Genomic DNA, 9,483 nt, shown 5'->3' with positions numbered 1-9,483 from the left:
AGCATGACTAGAATGCACTGAAAAAAAATGCAATGGCTGCATGCCTGTCATAGTTACATTCTACTATCATAACTAAAAAGTACTAAGGAAAAGGTAGCAGGTAAGGGTCATACATCACTCTACAAGAAACACTAGAAGGCACCATAAGGAAAAAAAAAGGAAGGAGCAAAAGGTTTGCATCCCTGTCATTGTACATACCAACCACTATATTCCATATCAAAAGCTGTTGCAGCACTACAAAAGATAAGGGCAGCATGAACCAGCCCTGATGGCACCAACTGCCCTTACCTTTTGTAGTGCAGCAAACAGCTTGCGAGGAGTACAGAAGGCACAGCAAAAAAAAAAAAAAAGAGAGAATAAAATTCAGTGTTGCACACGGTGCTGCTCTTCACATTCTGCTGGTATAAAAAGAAGGAAGTTAACTGCTGAGATAGTTGGTTTTCAGAAATAAAAAAGGTATTTAGCATAACACAGACACACACAAGAAAGAAGACACCATGTGTACTTACTACAACTGTTTATTTAGGGGAAAGCAGTCGATGCATAGCTTTCACTGCTGATGTGCACATGTACAAGGCAACAGGAAAACAGCACCAATCTTATCAAAGCAGGTATGAGAAATATCTGTTCAGCCTCAAAGAAAAGCTGGAGTGTCACTGACACAGCTCAAACCTGTTTAATGTATAGATGGTATCCTCTGCTCCCTGAAAGCTTGCTCAGCTAAGCCATCACATAAGCTACGAAAGCAAACAGGTCGGCTGTCAGAAGAGACATGGCCAGCATTTCGTAAAGTGCACCACCGTCTATAAAATTCTACTGTCATGTAGAAAAATCTTATTTTGCACAAGCAGGATTCTGCGTCAATGGCCAACTTAGGGAACATGCAAAACACATTAACAATGAAGGTGAGCGACTTCTCTTGCACCGTAGGGTTTGCACCAATTGTGAAAACTGTGGGTAACGGCTCATGAAACACTAGAAGCCCTTCATATAAAAAAGCAGGTTACAGCTGTGTCAGCAGCAAATTGGTTTTTGTTATGAGACTGAAGAAAAATTTCTCACGCATAGTTTGACAAAATGGTGCTGTTTCCATGTTGCCTTGTACCCGTGCGCATCACCTGAGTAGGCTATGTATATCGGCTGCTTTCCGCTGAACAGTTGTAAGTGGTGATGGTGTCCTCTGTCTTGTGTGCGACTGTGTTACGCTAAATAGCCTGTTATTATGCATGGAGAAAAGGCATTGAAAAAAAAAACAAGGTCTGAATACCACTGCCAACATTCTGGCATGAAAGCATCGTAAAATGAGGGAGCTGGCATGGGTTGTGCATCTGTTATTCTGTACAACCCTAGAGGGCAGAGAAAATTGAAAAAAAAAAAAAAAAAGAAAACTTCCGGGGCTATCAGATCCACTGCAGTCAGTTACAAATTAAGAATGAAGGGGCAAATATCCCCCAAAGGAGGCTTTTCTGCCAATCAGATCGTTCTTAACACTGGTACCACTCCAGCTCTTGTCCACAGCTAACTAGGCTGGGCAGCTTTTTCTTTATCGGTACTGAACACCAGCTGCACTGCCTCTTTTTGTCACCTACTGCTATGAAAGGGGGAATTCCTTTGTGGCTCAATTGATTGGGAGGCTCCTCTCTGTCAATTGTTGGAGGCCTACCTTTGCAAAATTACAAAGCTTCAAACTTGAGTTGTAAATGAGCACAGAAGGTGCCTTGATCCCAGCTGCTTGCTATTGTGGCACTGTTCATGGTGGCTGTGCAGCGCCTTTAGATGTGGACTTGGTCTTTGTCACAAGGCAAACACCAACCACTCTTTTGTGACGTCGGCAAAACTAAGTTTCATTGGTGTTGAAGGCTTTCCATGTCACACCTGCCAGGATTAAAATCAAAAGCACGATTTAGATATATGAGCGCCCAAACAGAAGGAAAAAGTCCCACTGTTGGCAACTCTAAGTTTTTGGCACAGTCAAACCATACCTGTGTATTCAGTCAGTAGCCCGCGACTGCCCAGTGAGATGTCAGTCCTGTGGCCCTCATTGCTAAGTTGTGTTTGCAGCACAGACAGGAAAAGGATAGTTGCTAGGCAGCCGTGGAGGTGGTGGCAACCTGCACGGTGTTCCAATGCTTTAAAGATTTCTTGTGAAGTTTATTAAAGCAAATCACTGACTACAAAACATAGGATAAGAATTTAACCTCAAAATATGTCACATAAGGTTGAGAGTACTGAGTACACAATAGAAATATGTTTAACCAAGACACGCACTAGCAGCACAAAATAGTGCTGAGTATAATATATGCATATTAATAACTCCTTGATGACCTCGAAGGCTAAAACATTTTCTTGTCTTCACCAACAGACACACTTGAAGAGAACCACCATTTTCCTGATTTATACATTTCTTTTTTTTTATTGAGAGTCACTTTCTATGCTGGGTAAGGTTCCTGCCTCTGAGTTTGCTAAGTGTTTCATTCGACATATGTAGAGAAGAAATAAATCTATGTATCATGTATCTATGTATGGATGCATTACCTATGTATGTATCTATGCATGTATATATGTAGGTACCTATGTATGTATGCATCACCAGTTTTTCCTAGAACAAATGAAAGCAATATTTTAAACAGTGAGCATGCACCCAGAGCAAAAAAAAAAAAAAAAAAAAGAATGCATAGCTCACTTGCTTGAGCTGTTGGGTAAGTGTTTTGTTTACATGAAAATTCGCGCAGACACAAAAAAAACAAGAGCACCAAACACAGACACAACAGCACAATGTGAAAAAGAGCATTAAATTCTAAATTCTAAAGTTAAAGTTAATTAATTCTAAAGTTAAAGCTCGGCTACTTTGGTCATCTGATGAGAAGAGAGGAGTCGCTGGAGAAAGATTTGCTGTTGGGAAAGGTTGAGGGTCGCCGGAGAAGGGGTAGGCAGCGAACGCGATGGTTAGATGGCATCCTCGAGGCACTGCAGAGGAAGTTATGTGATGTTAGGAAGATAGAGACCGGAAAGCGTGGCCTGACATGGTCCATAGGGTCACGAAGAGTCGGACACGACTGAACGACTGAACTGAACTGAACTGAAATTAAATGAAGGTATTTCACCTTTGATGCCAAACACCTTCACTTCGGGAGGAGTCCATATGCTATCAAAAGGTTTGCGTGGAGTCACAGCTTTGTTGTTGAGGACAGCCAGAAGGCATACACTGAACCCATTTATAACATGGCTACATTCTATACGCCTTAAAAGTAAGTTAAGATTCAGTACTCTCTTCTCTTTTCCCAGTTCTGGATAGGAAGAGTCTATTGGCCCTGAAGCAAGAAAACAAATGAAATTGATATGTTTTTGTGTATTCTAATAGGCTTTTCGTTATATGAGGTCCGTCCGAAAGATTTGCTTTCGATTTCTTTCTGTACCAATTCAACTGAAGCTTAATTTCTTGAAACATTTCCGCCAATAAAAAAAAAAAAAAAAAAAAAAAAAAACCTGAGGACCAAAGCAAATAGAGCACCAGCACATCACACAGCATGCAGTTCAGGAACTTAAAAAGAACTAAATTGTGCTTTCTGACTATATGAAAATGTAAAATCACTGTAAACATTTTATGAACTATTAAAATTAAATCACTGCAGAATGTTTGTACGCCGTTCCTATCTCGCTATGTGTTTCAACTTGTGCCTGTGAACAGGCCGAGAGTATTTTGCTAGCAGTTGGGAGAGTCGCTGTGGCCAGAATGCACCTTACCCTCCCCTCTAAGGCGGCTTATTGAGATCGTTCTCTTTCTTTTTCGCAACCGCGGCATAACTTAGCGCGTATAGAGCTCTGCAGGCTGACAAACAATGCACGGCTTCCACTCGACGGTGCGTATTTTCTGTATCTTGCTGCAGAGTGAAGGCCACACTAAGCATGCAGACTTTCGTGCTCAGTTGTGTTTCCTGGGAAAGTGTTAGAACCAGCGGCAATCAACGAAAGACGTCGGATCGCCAAGCTCATTTTGAAGAATTACATCGCGAGGTTCCGCCGCCAATGGCAGTTCACGAAACGCGGCGAGTGGAATTACAAGCGAAAAGCCTTCCTGCATGCACAAAACTGTAGATGCGCCATAAAACACCGCCTTTCGTACTGACTAAACGGTCCGCGCGCGCTATCTTGCTCGCCCATACAGCCTGCGCCGGCGGATGCAAACAACGGTCCTTGCAGCATTTTTATCGGAAAAAGAAAGCACTCAGTCACTTTACTGCTCCATTAAGTGACTCATTAAGAAGAAACAATTTCTTACTCACCCAGCGAAGCTTGCCTTGCAGCCAGAAGTAGCAGCCGCTGTACGGGATACATTTTCAATGCAGTCACACACCAACGGCCTAACGAACGTGCAGACACGACTAGACACGACGAAAATTTGAAATGGCCAGCCGCCGAGCAGCGCATTGATACAATAACTTTAAAAACAATAGAAATCTGAAATATATTTCATAAAACAAGATATACAAGTAAAATGTAACTGTTGCTTATGACGTATTTGTTTCAAAACGGTAAATACAACCTGCGCCTTGCGTAATTATTTTGGCGCACTATTTTCTATCTCGCTGTAAAGAGGAGGGGTGCGAAAAGGCCACGGCGCGCGAAGTTTGGGAATGGCGGATCGTGCATAGCTGGCGTTCCGTATTAACATCGGCGCAGCAAATCTTTCCTCTGTGCGAACTACTGGCTTTTATCACACACGGATACATCGCTAGCTTACTTTGTCGTTGTGAACACTCGGAGTTTGGAGTCTTCCGGCGGACTGGACGGCGTCCAGCGAGGTCGAACACAGTACGCGTGTGGCTATCGGCTGCAGAAATGAAGGTGTCAGCGGCTTTTGTAGTACATTATGTTCAGATACCCATCGCCTAAACAGCATTTCTTGGTGCCATATTGGTCCTGCATGCTGGAAACAGCCCAAATTGCATGCTTAATTCAAAAGCGCAGGCACTTTGGATGCAGTATTTTGCAAGCTGAAAAATTGCTAGAACAAACCTTCGACAATTTATACTTAGAGCATGCAGAACAGTGTCGTCCAGTTAAATTGTGTACATATTGCACTATAGGCGCATATGTGACCCTGAAACGTCTTGTTAGGAAGTATGGTAGACTTCTGAAGCAGAACTCTAGAAGACATCTGGCGTAAGCCGGCTAATAACTGTCTTGCGTAGCTGAAGACATAAAAATTCTTCACTAGACAGATTCCAGACATCTTGCCGATGATGTCTTCTAGACTAGCACCAAGCGACGTCTTGTAGATGTCTTTGATAGCTCAAGATATATGTGACCAATATAGACATATCAAGACAGCTACAAGATATTCTGTGCTCAGTGGGCGTAGTGGAGGGCTACGGAGTAATTTCGACCACCTGGGGATCTTTAACGTGCGCTGACATCGCACAGCACACGGATGCCTCCTCGTTTCGCCTCCATCGAAACGCAGCCGCCGAGGTCGGGTTCGAACCCGGGTATTCCGGACAGTAGTCGGCCGTCTCACCACTGTACCACCCCGGCGGGGCCGAGAGACTATACCAATATTTCTTTTCTAGGGACCCTAGCGCCAGCAGTCCCCAAGGAAATTTAACGTCCGCGCGGCGGCACGCCGATCAGCAGAAAATGGCCACGCCCGAGAACGGCTAAAAAATGTGGTCTATACAGCCTACATGCATCTTTCGCACGTAAGCTAGCGCACAGAGACCAACGGAAACAGCACAGCTGGTGTTTAGTGTTCCACTTACAGGTGTTGCAGAATCTGCCTACAAGCGAAGCAATAGACGTTGTCCAATCTGAACCAGCCGCTAATTACGCTGGGTAATTCCGACTTGCGGGTCTTTCTGCGATGCGCGCATATGCTGCGCTGCGCTTGAAACTCGATATCGACAAGCTTAAATTCGACTCTTCACGTGCTTTGTAAGCACGAATGAAGTCGTAGAAAAGGTCATAATGATCTGCACATATATTATGACCCTATTTAATGTTTCGTATTTGAAGAAAACGGGTGAAAAATGTCGTTGCTAGTGCAACCATTACAACGTACAGCCTTTGTTAAAAGTTTAGAGCCCAGAGGGTTTGCTCTGAAGCCGTATATTATGACTTTTTTTAACAATAGTGGAAGTCCTAGCCATTGGCGAGGGTAGGACGAAATATCTTCTTGCCTTCAGCAAGTTTAGAAACCTGGGAATGCATTACGAACCACATAGTATGGCTCAGAAGAGGACCCCATTTGCTCTAAACCTTTGACAAAGGGTGTACATGTGTCGTCTGTTCGCGCTGAAGTTTAGCATGCATCATTCATTCGGCGAAAGTTCGTTTTCCGCTAGTGTTATGATGCAGTCGCTACATATAACTCTAAAATATACTCGGGTAAGAATTTTTTCGAGGTATTTCGCTGGCAGAAGCCAGATAATTAGACTGCCGGTAGCCACAGTTTAGCGATACGTAGGAGCGGACTGTCGCGCAAGTTGTAGCTGCGACGGCAAAGTGCTGAAAGCATGCAAATACCAGGAGGACATTGTGCACTTTTTTTTTTTTTTTTTGCAGCCTTTAAAAAGCTTTATCGACTTATGCTGCACTGCCCAAGAGGGTCAGAGCAGCTAGGGTTTCTCGTCTTGTGGTCTACTGCAGCTACCTGCAAGCACGGCCAGTACACCGCGTTTTGGTTGGTCAGCTAATATTGTGACATGCGATTCTATGAGTATGTTGTGCTATTTCTCCTAGATCTTAAATTTACTTACCAGTGCTTCGAAACCTTAGAAGTGTGCTCAATCTTCGCTATTTTAAGCTACATGCTCTTGACAACTCAACTGATTTTGTTTACATATGTGCGTTTTTTTTGTTTTTTTTGAAAACTGTAATAGGTAGAATGCCAAAGTACTGTATCATGGTTAGCATTATACTGTCAATCAATAAAAGCATTAGGAGAATCACGAAATGAATAAAAATCTCTCTCAAGCATTTGGTTTTTACTGGAGTTATGAAAATACAACTGCATGATGTATGAGTTGCATTTTTAGCACTGCTGTGTTCGCTCTGCACGCATCATAAACCAACATGTACGTAAGACTATACGACCAAAAACCTCAACTAATGCTTGTTGAGGGCTTGGGTCGGCTAGTAGCATATCTATTCCGACAGTCAGAGAGACATATCTACTTGCCGAGGCTGCAGTGCATGCGAGAAAACCCCGCTCATAAACAAAATTAACAAGCATAGTGTATATGGGACATTTTACGCCGTTCTCATAAACTGTGGAAGCTCCATGATTGAAATTCCCATGCTCGATTCCCAATACTGATTGCTGCATTATGTCGGTCAAAAAAGAATGGCATCTCTTGAAACCTCTTCAGGATGCAAAACTATTATTTCTTACAATAAAACCTGGGAAGAGTCTGTAACTACTTTGCTGTAGTGTACATTGTGCTAGGGGCCTTATTGTAGAGAAAAACTAGATTGTGTACATTCAGATGTTTCCAGTAGGTATACATAGGCTGCTAATGCATACATACTGAAATGTTGGAATGACAACTTCTGCGCTATATGCACTTTGTTCAAGGTAAAGGATTCAAGTACGAAAAGCCATGCATAAAGTCAACTTGTATTGTGGTTCTTCGTAATGAAAACATCAATTGAAAGCAAGGTGTCAACACTTAGCACAGCTTTGCTGCGGGAACCAAGAGAAAAAGTCAAGCACAAGAAAATAGCCAAAGGTAAAAGTGACTAGTCTTTATTATACAGCCATGAAAAAGCGAAGATTCTTGAAAATGGGAAACCATTCTCGTACTATAATTAAACCTCATATCGTCACGAATTCTTTCGGCTTCCAGGACGGCAGTCCAAAAGGGCAGGGTTAAAGGACGGGGTCGGGGCGCCGAGGTGCAGGAGCCAGAGAACAGGAGCTTGACCAGGCAAAGCAGCAGCGGCCCAGAACCACACGCACTCCGCGCGATCTTCCTCTTCCCCTTCGCAATTGACACGGTTAGCAAGGGTGACACTACCCCCCCCCCCCCCCCCCCCCCCCCAGCATAACTGAAACGTTAAAGCGAGCAAAGCGCAGAGTCAGAATAAGGGGGCCTAGCGTTCACAGTAAGGTATGAGGCGAACCACATGCACCACTTCAGAATGAGGGGGCCGACGAGATGTGCTTGGTACAATTGGGAGCACCTCGTAATTCACGTCACCTATACGGCGAACGACCTCGTAAGATCCAAAGTAACGTACGTTTTAGGAGCTTCTCGCTGAGACCGCGACGGCGAACGGGAGTCCACACCCACACTTTACCACCAGGTTCGAAATTAACCTCACGGTGCCGGAGGTATACCTGCGTGCATCGACGCGCTGGCGGTCTTGGATGCGTAGTCGTGCCAACTGTCGGGCTTCTTCCGCGTGCTGTATTACCAGTTGGACATCGTCGTAAGAATACGCCTCCGGTTCATGGGGAAGCATGGCATCAAGCATGGTAATACCTCTCGGCCATGCACCAAAATCCGCTTGTTTCCTGAGTTGCGGTGTTATAAGCGAAAGTTACGTAGGGAAGAATGTCGTCCCATCTACGGTGCTCGACATGCACATACATAGATATCATGTCGGACATAGTCTTATTAAGGCGCTCAGTGAGTCATCATTTGGGGGTGGTATGCTGTAGTTCTGCGGTGGTGCGTGTTGCTTAAGCGCAAAAAATTTCTGTCATTAGCTGGGACACGAACGCGGCACCGCGATCAGTGATCAAGACTTCGGGAGCACCGTGACGGAGGACGATGGACTCGATGAAAAACTTCGCTACATCAGCCGCTGTCGCAGAAGGCAAAGTTCGCTATTCGGCATACCGCGTGAGGTGATCCGTGGCAACAGCAATCCAGCGGTGTCCCGAGTTGGACGTAGGAAAAGGTCCGAGCAGGCCTGGTCCATGCCTACCTGCTGGAACGCAGTCATAGGCGGCGGGATGGGATGATGTCCTGCGGGTTGCGCGAGTGGAGTCTTACGTCTTTGACATTCACGGCAGGTCTTGGTTATAGTGACGAACACTTTTAGCGAGTCGAGGCCAGTAATACTTAGAACACATTCGTGCGAGTGTTCGGCTGTATCTCAAATATCCGGATATTGGGTCGTCATGACAGGCCTCCAAAATTTCATTACATAGGTCAGCCGGAACAAACAGTAGCCATGACCTCGCACTCGCTGCGAAGTTCTTTTTGTATAACACATTGTTGCGAAGGCGATTAGCGGGTAGAACGCGCAAGAAGACGCGTGGAATGGTGCCTTCTTGACCTTCCAGATGTGCGATTACTTCACAGAGTTCAGTGTCGTGTCGCTGCCGCGCTGCCATTAAGACCGTGCTTATGGCTCCTAAAAAGGCGTCTTCATACTCGTCGTCTTGACCGTCAGATGATGATTCCATAGGGGCTCTCGAGAGGCTGTCGGCATTTGTGTGCCTGCGACCGGAATTATTAACTATTGTAGCATCAA

At 44.6% G+C, this 9,483-nt stretch overlaps 1 long non-coding RNA gene across 1 annotated transcript; it reads right to left on the bottom strand.

Annotated features, from left to right (window-relative positions):
• Window positions 1–1,240: 1,240 nt before the first annotated feature.
• Window positions 1,241–4,327, bottom strand: LOC146208883 (uncharacterized). The gene is made up of 3 exons (XR_014705639.1): window positions 4,284–4,327; window positions 1,983–2,111; window positions 1,241–1,875 (listed from the first exon to the last, which is right to left on the bottom strand). It is a non-coding gene; the product is annotated as an uncharacterized LOC146208883 (long non-coding RNA).
• Window positions 4,328–9,483: the final 5,156 nt, after the last annotated feature.

This window comes from Amblyomma maculatum, chromosome 1 (genome assembly GCF_055883805.1).
Source record: "Amblyomma maculatum isolate TAMU_Amacu chromosome 1, ASM5588380v1, whole genome shotgun sequence".
NCBI lineage: Eukaryota > Metazoa > Arthropoda > Arachnida > Ixodida > Ixodidae > Amblyomma > Amblyomma maculatum.
This window is presented reverse-complemented; position numbering and strand designations above follow the sequence as displayed.